Source organism: Temnothorax longispinosus, chromosome 4 (assembly GCF_030848805.1).
Source record: "Temnothorax longispinosus isolate EJ_2023e chromosome 4, Tlon_JGU_v1, whole genome shotgun sequence".
Lineage (NCBI taxonomy): Eukaryota > Metazoa > Arthropoda > Insecta > Hymenoptera > Formicidae > Temnothorax > Temnothorax longispinosus.
In genome coordinates, this window is record NC_092361.1 from 6,849,364 (window position 1) to 6,862,170 (window position 12,807).

Here is a 12,807-nt window from a genome sequence, read left to right on the forward strand (position 1 = left end):
CACTCTGTGTATTAATATTTGTATTAAAGGACAAATATGTATTGATATATTGATTTAAGAGACTAAATAATATCGGTCGACTGTTTCCGCGCTGCGCCTCTATATTAACGCTGAAAATAAACAGCGCGCATCCGTTTAGTTCCTCGTGTATAAAGTATATTTTTCAAGCGTACGAGTTTCCCAAATTATTTTTATGCAAAATTTATTCAAGACAGGTAGATGGGGAGGGGAGGGGTTGTTATTTTCCGGCTCGCCACCGGAAACTGGCCTGCCAAATTAATGCGGTACGCTTTGCCAGCGACGAACGGAATACAAGGCCGAGGAAAATGTTGAGATAATATCTGCATCATAAAAAAGACTGGTATTTTGCATAATTCCGAAAATATCCCGACGCGCGCCATACGCGCGCACGTAGCACACGTACTACACTCAACGTGCGCACGAACGGTGCGGCGCGGCCTCAAGCGTGAAAATTGCAACGCGCAATCGGTGCCGGTGCCGGTGCCATGCCGGTGCCGAGGCGACGTTAAAAACGACGGTATAGGTACGGTGAAGGTTTATCTTTCGACGGCTATATATGTAAATTTCAAGGATAGATTCCACCGCGCGCGCGTCGATGAATTATGTATCGGCGATGCACACACGCTTCGTTAGTTTCGTATATAGCGCAATTTCAAAGAGCACCGGTCAATTTGTCGGTGCGGCATCAAAAATGCATGGTCCCCGTTGTTGTTGTTGTTGCGCGATGAATACGAGATTGCATTCGCGGTTTACAACAAATGGCGCACTAATTATAAATTCACACATCCCTAGAGTCGGATAACCGGCTTGAGCCGCGAGCGCGAGCGTTCAACAACGAGGGATTACGACCTCGCGTAGTATATAATTCCGCTTTATTTATTGATCGTTTAATTATGTAGCCACTCGAGAGAAAGAGAGAGACAGAGAAAGAGAGAGAGAGAGAAAAAGAAACAGAGAGATTAAAGAGCTATCAATATTTGACGTTGCACGCATTGTCCGCCGTATACTGTCATCGAACCCCAAATGAAATTACAATTGAAACTTTAAACTCGGCTACAAATCAAAGACACACACCGTACCTTCCCGATTTAATTACCAAATATCCCGTAATTATGACACTCGGCAATTATTCGATGAGTGGACAAACGAGGGGTGAATCGAGCGCGAGCCGAAGTCCGTTACAATCAACGGGGATGGAAAATACGTGGTTGCGGGAACGTGACGGGGCGGTGGCGCGCGGTAGCGACGGCATGCGTGCCAATATCGAGGATATTGCTATCTAATTAATCGACACAGTTAATTAACCACGCGTTCGACGGGCAAAAATGGTCCCGCCGACGCCGACGCCGCCGCGCCGCGCGAGAACGGGACGCGCGAACGCGCGAGCGCATTTCGATTTCGACAATACCGCCAATCACACCGCGGAAAATCAATTTTGACGTTTGATCGTTAACGTTTGGCTGTTCGATATATACATACGAATAAATGTACCCGCTATTGTGCTCGGCGTGACCGCGTGGCGTCGTAATGCCTACGCGTACGGCACCCGTTCACAGCACAATCGCACACACGTGCACGCGAGTAATAATTCGCATGTAATTTCCCGTTATATTACGACGTTTAATATTAACGCATTGTGTCGTTCGCGCGTTACTTGGCGAAGGAAATTGCGAGAGGGAAACGTGGCAATCTCTCTCTCCCTCTCTCTGGGTTACGCGAGCGCGCCCAAGACGAACCGGTTGCCGTAACTTTCGTCGTCGTGTAACTTTTGGAGAACGTAAAGTGTAAATTTTGACGTTACCCGTCGACAGCTGTATGTGTTTTCTGCATAGTTCCCTCCATCAACTTTTCCGTCGAGCACTCGACGGAAGTATACGCGAAATAAATCTCAACGGACGCGAACGTCGAAGTGAAGCTGAGGCGGATGCGGGAGAGTAAAGCAAAAGTAGAGTAAAAGGAGGTAGCGAGTAGCGAGAACTTTAGCGACTTAACGCTGAAAGCTTGTAGCCTCGAAAACAAGTAGCGGGAGTGTTTTATTATTTATACAGAGAGCTCCGTTTAATTACCGTGTCTTTGCTGTATAGTTAATTGAAACGGAATTTAAGATTAAGTAAATTCGGAGTACATTCCCCCGGGGGAATTTCGTATACTAGTCATCGTAAGAAATCGTCGTCTGCATATCCAAGGAAAGAATATCTATTATCTCAAAAGCTCACAAGTAAAATGTTAAGTCGACCTTAAATATACATACATGCATTTACTTCTCAAATCAATTATTTCTAAAGCTACTAAATCGCCCCGTCTCCGCTGTTGTCGAGTTGTGGCCTGATAACGATCCGGAACATCGCAATCGAGAAGTGGAAAGGTCAGAAATGGTATCTACGTTTCGCGTTGGCCTTCACAATCGCCTAATGCGATTCCGATCTAGAACGCATGGTTGATCATGAAGAGGAAGCTTCGAGCAAAGCGTGTATTCAGCCGTGCCATCAAATACGATCATTTGAAGGTTGTTAGTTTCAAAATTACATTAATTTTCGCAGGGAATATGCCGAAAGGAATCGACGCAACAATTAAAATATAGAACGGTTCGATAAATAAATAATAGTAAATAAGTGATAGCAGTTAAAGTATTTTTTTTTAAATATACTTTACGGCTCGATGTATGTATTTTTCCAAATAGCATTCTTCTTTCTTTTTTTCAAATATGCAAATGACGTTCTTATGTGGCAGGTCGCAGTTAATCGCCAGCTCTTTTGTATCGCGTGTACATTATTCCCAAAGGTCCTCCGTGTATCGTATCGCACTTACTAGTTATCGCCGAATCAGATTGTAGGTAGACGGAAGGGCAAAGAGAGAAGGGAACGAGACGAGAGGGAGAGGGGCACACGCGGGCACAAATTACTCGGTCGCCGAGATCGGATAATTAATGTCGTGCGACTCTGTACTACAAATATATGAACTGCTCGTGGCGTGTAGCCTGCGGTGCCCCTCCTATGTATACACGAGCATGCCGATATGTGCATTGCTATTCCAATGCGATAATTAACAAGGCAAATCGATCGTCCTCGCTGTCGTTTTCTCACCTTGTTACGTGTCTCTCGTGTCTCGCGCGCCGAGCCGATACGGGTTCGTCAATAGACACGAATTCACATGCCGTTTACAGGGTGTCGCGTGAGAAGAGGTATATATACGCCCGAGAATGCCTGGGAATGTGATAACAATCGCGCGTTAAAATCCAATCTGATATTTATCTCGACGTTTGCAGGCGTATTTTTGGATTAATTAAGGTGCGCGAACGAGAGAGAGAGAGAGAGAGAAAGGCAGGGCATGCGATAGAAATGGCGTTTGCTGCAAATAAGAAGTAAATTTACAGCTCACTCACCACCATCGGCGATTACCGTTTAACTGGAATTTGTTTCTTACGCACGATTTGTTCAGCCTAATCTACAATGTGCTCCTTGTCTGTTATCTGCTCTTTGCGACTATCTCGTATTTCGCAATTCCGTCGCGTAACGTGATGTTTTTCTTGTCTCTTCTGAAGTTCGTCAATTTTTATCTTGGGCGACAGAGAACAAAAAACATCGCGTTACGCGACGGAATTGCAAAATACGAGATAGTCGCAAAGAATCAACATGTATACGAGTAATCTTCATATGTCCGTGTTTTTGTCGTACAAACTCTGTGGAATAAATATTAAATATTAGCCCGTACGTATTACGCGCGACCGTAAGTCGCACAACGCTTCAAAATTTATCAAACGTCAAAAACTTATCTGGATTACCGAATCGAGTGACGTTACCAGTCGGTCGTGCCGCTTTTGCGGAAAATCGCTAAATAAAATTCATGCGGTCGAAAGCTACTTTCGCGGACACTGTATATTCGTAGATGAGGCATGAGCGTCGTGTTATTGTCAGGCGTGCGCCATACGTTTTGCGACAGTGTAAAAATTAGAGCATCGTGACAGACGGTAACGGTAACGATATGTCGAGAGCACGCACGCAAACGTCAATTCAAGGCTATCGCATGCGTGTGGGTATATACAATATTTTATGTTTTGACGATATCGCGCCGTACAACATAGAAAATCAGTCTGGCGTTTATTGGAGCGTGACAGGCGAGCCTCGCCATCTTGAATAGCATTAAAACGATTTGCAAATGCATCGCGTTATGACATTTTTCCATTAAAGCCCGCGGGCCGCGAGCGCGGCGTGCGGGCGTAATTATTTCTGTCGAATCGAGATTGGGGAAACGGTCGTGGGGCACGCGAGCGTGGAAACGCTTAGATATGATTCTCGGAAGATTATTTTATTAAGTCTCCGGATTAGTGACTTACTGACTGACAACTGCAGAAATAGCTCGACCTTAACGCGGCGGAAAGAATAGCGTTATCGGAACCGCGATTTACAGCCATAAAAGTCGTATATCTCGGGAAGGTTGAGTATAATACCCTTCGCGCGCGGATAATGCGACACACGTTAAAAACGTGTAAGTCCAGCGTTTATGACATTTGTCGCTTTGTAGCTTTAATCCTTGACGAATACGAATCGATATCTATACATTCATTCACCCGGCCGCGCACGTACGTTTTCCGGCTTTCATTAAGAGAGTTCCCGTTGAAAGGACGAGGGGGTAACGTAATAGCGCCCATTATCGCCATGTCGATGTCGCCCAGGCCGAATGACCTCGCGGTGAAAACGAAACGACCGTATCTATCGGTAATTGCATTAAGAGTCAATGGTAATTTCACGTCTATCACGTCACGACGGACGACCGTGCCGGCGCGGTTCCGGGTCGATCTGTTGGGTGGTCCCTGGGACTGGGGAGCAGCGTCTATCGCGATAGGAAAAAAAAAGAAACGGACAGGCGCCATGGATAGGTGATGCGATGGGATACGAGGGAAGAGAAAAGACCGCGTCTCGCGGGAGCGATCAAATTATCGGGGAAACGTACTTCAAAGGACCGACCCTTCGCCCTCGCCCTCTTCCCCCCGCCCCCTTTCTCGGCCTCCTCCGTAGCGGAAAGGAGAGCGCGGTTAAATTGTCGCGCCGGTAAAGATCGCGAGAGCGGAGCGAAGTGAAGTGAAGTGGATAGCGGCCTCGGCGCGCAGTGGTGCCTAAACGAATGAAAGCGGAATTTCCGAGGCAAAATGTTTCTTTTTCTCTTCTCTCACGATTACCCGCGCAATCTCACGATTCTCGCGAATCGATTAACGAAAAGTCTCGGCAAAAACATTTGCGAGGAGCGTTCGCGGATGTAACGTTCTTGCGACAGCCAACGTCACGTAAATAAGCGGCTCTAATGTTTCGTGAAACTGTTCTCTAATTATTTAATTAGGTTGAAAATTATTCCTGGAAACGAGAAATGTAACACGGGCGCAACATTTGCCAAGTTCGCACAGTTAAAGGGCTGCTACATTTTTTTTCCATTTATCATAATTTTCCATATTGTCGCAATGAAAATGTCACGAGTCTTCGTTAAGGCACATCGAAATAAAATGGTTTTTACAGATAGCTGAACTAACATTTTCTTTGATATTTCTGACAATTTGACGTTCCATCCGGATGTGACAGTCATAACAATTTGTACGCAAAAGGACGGAGTATTTTATAAGCGACATGAACTAGTTCGAGCTGGGAAATGGTCGAGAATAATTTGCAGTTCAAGATGATATGATCTCTTGAATATCGTCGGTCTCCGCATGACGAGCGAAAGGAAACAATAAAAAAAATATATATCGTATATTGATGTGCAAACGTAGAGATGTAGACAGAGATAGAAATAAAGGGAAAGAGAGAGATAAATTAACATGCAGGGATTGTCGCTTAATAAATAGTTTCTTTTGTCAATGTAGTACTGTTTGCTCAATATAATGAAGTAATTATAACATTGCGAGGTTTCGCCCGCAATATCCCTCTTAGGCACCACTGCGCGGTGTGGCGCGGTGGGCAAAGCGAAGTCGGAACTCGGAACGTGAGGTCGCGCGGCGGACCCGATCGAGCCTCTTTCTACTCACTGGCGGCAGGGATGTCTGCGGCGCGCGGAGGGTATCAGGGGGAAAAGAGGAAGGGAGGACTGCTGCGACAGGATCGGGGAGCGGCGAGGCAACGGGGCAGAAGAGGGGTAAACGGAGCGCCCCTTTGCGAGGCAGGGGGATGGTCTGGAATAAAGGGGGGGTAGGACGAGGGTGTAGTCGCGGGAAGGTTGGCAGAGTGGAAGGATAGTCGAGTCGAATAGCAGGTGTAGTAGGGGTAGACAGAGGGGGAGTAGGGGTAGCCGCAGGGAGTGAAAGAGGTTGCCGCGAGTTCGGTGAGCCCGCAGTTCTCAGGGTGGCTCGTCAGTTCGGCGGACGACCGTGCGAAAGCGCCGTCGTGGCGGCGTGATCGATCCCTATCGCTCTCTGTCCGCTAGTCCGCTTCGCGGCGGCATTCGCGCGCCCGCACCCCCGACAAGCGGTACGTGCCGCGGTGGTAAACTCCTCGAGGGAGAGAGCGAACCCCGTCGTGCGCGCCAAGGGCGTCACAAATCGCTGTCGTCGTGGCGATGACGTCGCGCCGTCGACGTCTTCTGGCCGTAGCGACGTCGCCAGCCACCGAGCAGTAAGGCCGCACTAATACAGGCGCGACGACGCCAGCCGAGCTGCCTGAAACGGCCTTCCGACGGGCCGCGGCGCGTGGACGCGACGACGACGGCGGCGGGGAAACCCCCTATCGACCCTATACGCGGTGGCTGGCTAACCTTGCGGCCCGTCTCTAGACGTCCTATCTATACGGCCAAGGTGCGTCTCGTTTCCTCTCGACCCGAGATTTTTTTTAACATTCGTGGATCCGAAAACCGTCGTATGCGTCGTGCGTGCGACCGAATAATCCATTGCACTCGCACCCCCCTTTTGCCCGCGGACCTTGATCCACGTTGACGCGTCTAACCCGGTCAATCACCCGCTTTGGCACGCGCAAACCCGTTGAGCTTGCCTGTCAGCCAGCCAGCAGCCAGCGGTCGGCGACGGCGGTCGGTGTCGCGGTCGAAGCCGCGCGCGTCGAGTGCCGGTCGAGCTTGATCGAGCCTCAACCAGCCTCAACCAGCCTAAACCGCGTGCGTCCACGGGACAAGTGACGCCAAGTGCCGGAGCTGCGGCTCTGCTCGCTCCGCATCCTCTTCTCTCGCGTGCGTGCGTGCGTGCGTGCGTGTGTGCGTGCCTGTGTATAGAGAACGCGGACCCGCATCTTGACGGCGAGTACATAAATCAATTTCACCAACGACCGCGCGTCGCTCTTCCGTCAAGTCGCGATCAAACGTTTGGCAGTTACTCCGATTGAGACCCGTGGGGTGGTAGAAAATTACATTTTGCGCTGGTCCCGCGAGAATCCCGTAGAGACGCGCGTGAGATGATTGGCCAATGCGGCCGGCGCGGGCCGTAATTAATTTCTCCGCTGTACGGGAAAATTACGTCGTCCGCTCACCGATATTAGGCAGCCAAAGGTCGGTTCGAGAGACGGAGGGACAGAGAAAGAGAAAGAAAGAAAGAGCGATCGGGCCGAGAGTGAGATTACATCGCGGGGGAAGGGGGAAGGGGATAGAAGTAGCACGCCCGGTGTGTGTGTGTGCGACGGGCGATTTTCTCTCTCTGCACGCGCAAACGAGGGGGATACGCTCTCGCGTTCGACGACACTATCGTAATCAGTTAATTTCCGGGCGTTAAGCGGTTTCGTCGGCCGGCGAACTGGCGATATTCGGGACGGCGTGCGCGAGGTACACCGTGTATGACAATTCGGCGGCGGCAGGTGCGCGGGATAATCGTCGGCGGTGCTATCGCGATCAATTCCTATCTTTCCCGGGGACTGTGGAGAGCTCTTTGCGCCTCTTCGTCGTTCACGGACAATTACAGGATTGGGCTGGGACACGCGAAAGGGCAGAACGCAAGAAGAGGAATCGAGAGCGATTACGGATCGATACGGTACGTCTCAGTTTGAGGTATACCTCTCGACTCCGTCACTGTCGCGTGTTAAACGAGATTGGACTTTTTTTTTCGTTATATCAATCTGATAAGATTAAAAAAATTCCAGAGAGAGAGAGAGAGAGAAAGTCAGTATTAGATCTTCCGGTACTACACCATTACCGCACCTTGAAAGTTAAAAATTCGATCTTGATAGTTTCGAAAAGAGTAAGGAAACCGCAAAGTTGGAATTAGATTCCTAGACTTATTATTGCTATACTTGCAATGATACGAACGGAAACGGGGTCGACAGTATTTGCGCACGGAATTAGTCAAATTGGAAATTCAACGCTGTTGTATTTGAAAATATTAAAACTCGATTTTAATGCATGTCCAAAGGGTAAAGGGATTAAAACTGTAATCAGTTTTGTGGTCATTGACACTCACATGCGTGCTGGCGCAAAGCCTCAATATTTGCGTTAATTGCATTATAATTAAACAAATTTCGCATTATTTCGCTGATATTGTGCATTGACACCCTACGACATCGCATGCATGATAGCGCGCAATAACGCGAATTCGATTAATTCTAATGCAATTAACATAAATATCGGAGCGTTGCACCCGCGCGATTGCAGTCGCGGATATATATATCTTTCGCTTCGTGTTCCGCGAATATTTTATTAAAAATTTCATAGCGACATATAGCGTCCTTCGCTATGAAATCGGTGATCGATAGGTGACACATGTTCTACTAAATTTTACTGAAAAACGGACCGGGGAATGAAAGATAAATGTCGCGCTTTCGGTGAATATTCGCGCGATCAAAAGCGAGAGAGGCGCGACGTATTGCGAGCGAGCCTATTTTTCGCTGGGGTTAATTAGTCGGTAACGGTCGAGACATACGCGCGCACGCACACGCACTCTCAATTCTATCTGTTTAATCTATCTAATTACTCCATGACGAAACGTAATGAAATTATGAATGGATTAAGCAGCGGTACGACAGAGCGTTCCATGCTGCCTTTAATTAAGTCGCGTGACGGGGTTGCCGTGAGTTCCTTTTCTAAAGAAAGAGAAAACTTTCGATTATCAATGACCATAGTTTTCACAAACCTCCCTAAGAAACATAACGCGGGATACGGGAGGGAGGACGGAATTTATTCTTCAGCGATGTTTTTATATATCGTATTTAAATTCAATGTCACGCACGCATTCTTTGAATACTTGGATTATTTTAAGGGGGAAAAGGGGGTAGCAAAATTTTCGTCTAAATCTCGAATTTTTTTTAGAACTGCGCCATTTTGTTAAAAATTAATATTTTAAAAAATCCGTACGCTTGACTGAAAACAATTTTTCCTAACGCGAGCGTGAAATGGGCCGCTTTTCGCGCTTGTTTTGAGTGAGCAAAACGATCCATTTCTCCACTAGTTGAAAAATGGAGCCATTTCTCAACTAGTGGAGAAATGAAATTGTAAAACAAGCGCGAAAAGCGGCCTGTTTTAGAGTGTGATGGTCACACTCATTTAGAATCAACCACTTTTCCCACTAGTTGTACAATATACTATTGTTAGAAACATTCTGTTCAAATTTCAAGTCATTTGGATAAAAATTGACCGAGATATGCGAGCGCCCAGCTTTTTTTGCGGAGGTACACGACACCACACGCTGAAGGCGCAAATATTAATATTTTTTAATGATTTTTTTTTTACAATATATTTAATATATGTACTTTAAAGAAATGACAAACCAATTTGATTAAATTTATTATTTCTCTCAAAAAAAAATTCATGAAAATAGCATTTTTTTCCGGCCGTCACAGTGGTTTCCCCCTTTAATCTCTTCGTTAAATTTTTGACATTGAATTCATTTTGCGAGTAAGAGCTCCGACAAGGATTACGCGATTTTGGTCTGTCTTGAAAGCGCAACGTGTGTACAGTGTACACGCGTATATACCGAGAGATTGAAGGGCGAACAATCGCGGCTCTGGCACGATTCGCGGAAGGATTTGATACCATTCGACAAGTGTATTACCGCTCGTGATAAGTCGCTGAAATCGAGATTGCCCCGGGCCATTCGTTTGGGAGACGGTGCATGAATGCCCATTGTCCGTGATATCTATCTTACAAACGATCATGTTGACGAGGATCATTCAACCCTGCTCGACTCTTAAGCCCTACTCGATCATGGACGTACTTTATCTCCATTTGCGATAAGCAAACACGTAGCTTCAAAATTATCGGTGTATCGGTACTATTTTCCTGGTTCGTATACATACAATATACATATATATATATCGCTTTATATTAATACAGACGACCCTCGAATAACACGGTACTTGAATTGCACGGAGTCTCAAATAGCACGATAAAAAATTGTGACAACCCTTTTTAAAAGTTTTTTTTTAATAATCCCTTGGGACCAAATACCCAATTTTATATGAATCTAAAGTCGTGATTTGCACGGTTTCCAATAGCACGGAACGTGATCTCTAAAATTGTATGAATCCTAAATCTCGAATAACACGGTTTTCAATAACACAAAATCAATTAATCGTGTTATTCGAGGGTTACCTATATACACTACGAGTACAGCCGAGAAGAAGACGGCTCATGAATACGTTATCAACTTTTCCATTTTCTAAATCGTCTGTTTCAAAAATAGAGCCTCGCATAAAAAAAATCATTCCTATCCGCTTGTCTCATTTTTTCTCGAGAAAACGTGCCCTTTTGCATTCTTGATTCGGAAATACTCTGTGAATTCTACACGTTCGGCTTGAAGTAATTTTTTAAATAAATAAACATTACAGAGAGAAAGAGAGTGAGAGAGAGAGAGAGAGAGAGAGGCCGGCGTAATTGAAGATAAGCAAAGCGATAGAAGAGCGAAAGAATCGTTTCGTCTACCGAGAGATTCTCAGGAATCTTCTGAGGTGTCTATAAGTCGGACGGAAACAATATTCGCGAAGAATGGAAATCTTCCTCTCTATAAATAGAGGGGCTCGAGAGAGGCACCGAGAGCCGAGAGGGTTAAAGTGAGCGAGGTAAACTAAACGGTGACGCGCATGACTGGTCGGCTCTGAGTAGAGCGTCGCCGCGCACACTTGGTCAATTTTTTACTATCCTCGAATTTGTTTTTGGGATCAATAGATAGAAGGGAGCGCGTCGCGGTTTATTGTGTGTAGATTCCTCCGAACCTACTTCCGGACAGACGGGGGATGGAGAGGGAGAGCGAGCAATTCGGCGCGACGGCGCGGGCGGGCGGCTTTCGGAGAAAACAAATTCCAAGGCGATGGACGGAACGATCGTGTGAAAAATTGACAAACTGCGCGCGACTGTTCGTCTCGCTCTCCACCATTTTTCAACCCCGACTCCGACAAGTAGCGTTTTATTTTTGACAGTTTCGTTATTCGATATTGATCAAGCGGTGCGGAGCGATAGTGCGGTCGCGGCAGCAGGCACGATGAGATTAATTATTTAGAGACAATCGGTTTGGCGACGATTTATATTTCCCATGGGTCAAAGGGCGTGCAATATGCATAACCTCGCAGGTATAAATGTAGCCCACCAAAAACCGATAGCAGCAATATTTCTCTATGCAACTGCTGGTGTAGCAGTAGCTATAGGTTTAGTAAAAATTTATGGATTTCGCGCCGCGGCCCAGATTTATCAAACTTAATAAGATGCATTGTCTTTTCCAGGAAACGTTTTCAAATCCGCAGTTATGCCGGTTATGCCGGTCTCCCCGTTTTGTTTCACGTATAAAATGCACGTATAAAAATCTCGACATTTCATAGAGTCGGATTTCGTCGATAAAAAGTATATTTTGACTTTTTTTTTAAACGATATCGCAACAATGGAATCATGTTTCATCAAAACCCCGCAGTGCTCGAAATTTACATCGAATATTGCACGTAGAGAGAGAAAGGGAGAATAAGAGAAAGAGAGAGAGAGAGAGAGGAAGAGAGAAACGTTTTAGCGGGCAAGGGGTTGTACGAGCCCGCGTAACTAAACTCTCGCGTTCGATATCTCGATGCCGTAATAAACACTGCCAGGCTAAATTGAGAAAATTATATTCCTCTTTCCGCCGGGGGTGAGCGCGCTTTCGCATTATCGAAGCTGAAAAGGCGGCTAAGTGTTTGTGTACCCTGAAGATCCCGGGAGCGCTGACAGTGGCACACGGCACCTCCACCGGGGTATTCCCTCGGTTAAAGTGGCTGTGCGCGCGCTGAAGAGGATACCCCGGGATAGTGCCGGAACGCGAGAGAGAGAGATGGAGGGTTGAACTAACAAACCTCCCATTCCCCTCGGTAAAAACTTTGAATGCCGCACGAGGTTTCCGGCGTCCCGGAAAAAAGAAAAATTACTCGGTCGCAACAAGACGTAATCGTCCACGTCGGCGTCGTCGTCGTCGTTCTCGTCGTTGTCGTGTGCGGCGTGAGTTAAAAATAGACACTGACACTCTGGAGAATAGTCACCTCTCTGAAAAGTCTGAATAGCGGGACGCAGTGAGGTGTAACACGTAGGGACGTAGGGACGTAGGGACAGAAGAAACTCGCGGAGAATTGTTTTCTCCGACGCGAGTCTTAGTAAGAGTAAACGGGCGCCGTCGCGTTGTTTACCGTTCCAAACGTGGGGGATCCCTCGTGCGCCTTTTGTCACCGACCGAGGGAGCCTAAGGGGCCTTCGAGAGGAGAATGTTCCGCGACCGGAAATTGAACACGACCGTTTACGACTGTGTAATAACTGGCTTCGTACCGGACCACTTAAACAGCAATTGTAGGTCATCTCGACGAGGCACTTGGCACGACACAATACCCTCTCTCTCTCTCTCTTTCTCTCTCTCTCTCTCCTTTCTCT

At 46.9% G+C, this 12,807-nt stretch overlaps 1 protein-coding gene across 3 annotated transcripts in view; it reads left to right on the forward strand.

The window, feature by feature from the left end:
* The first annotated feature begins 6,273 nt into the window (after positions 1-6,273).
* Positions 6,274-12,807, forward strand: part of Gaba-b-r2 (gamma-aminobutyric acid type B receptor subunit 2) — a 32,363-nt gene continuing 25,829 nt past the window's right edge. The window contains exons 1-2 of one of the 3 annotated variants that reach the window (XM_071775856.1): positions 6,274-6,796; positions 7,719-7,972. The gene's annotated coding sequence lies outside the window, so the exon portion shown is untranslated. Of the gene's footprint in view, positions 7,973-12,807 lie in introns of all 3 variants that reach the window. The other 2 variants (XM_071775859.1, XM_071775858.1) reach the window with 2 other exon arrangements.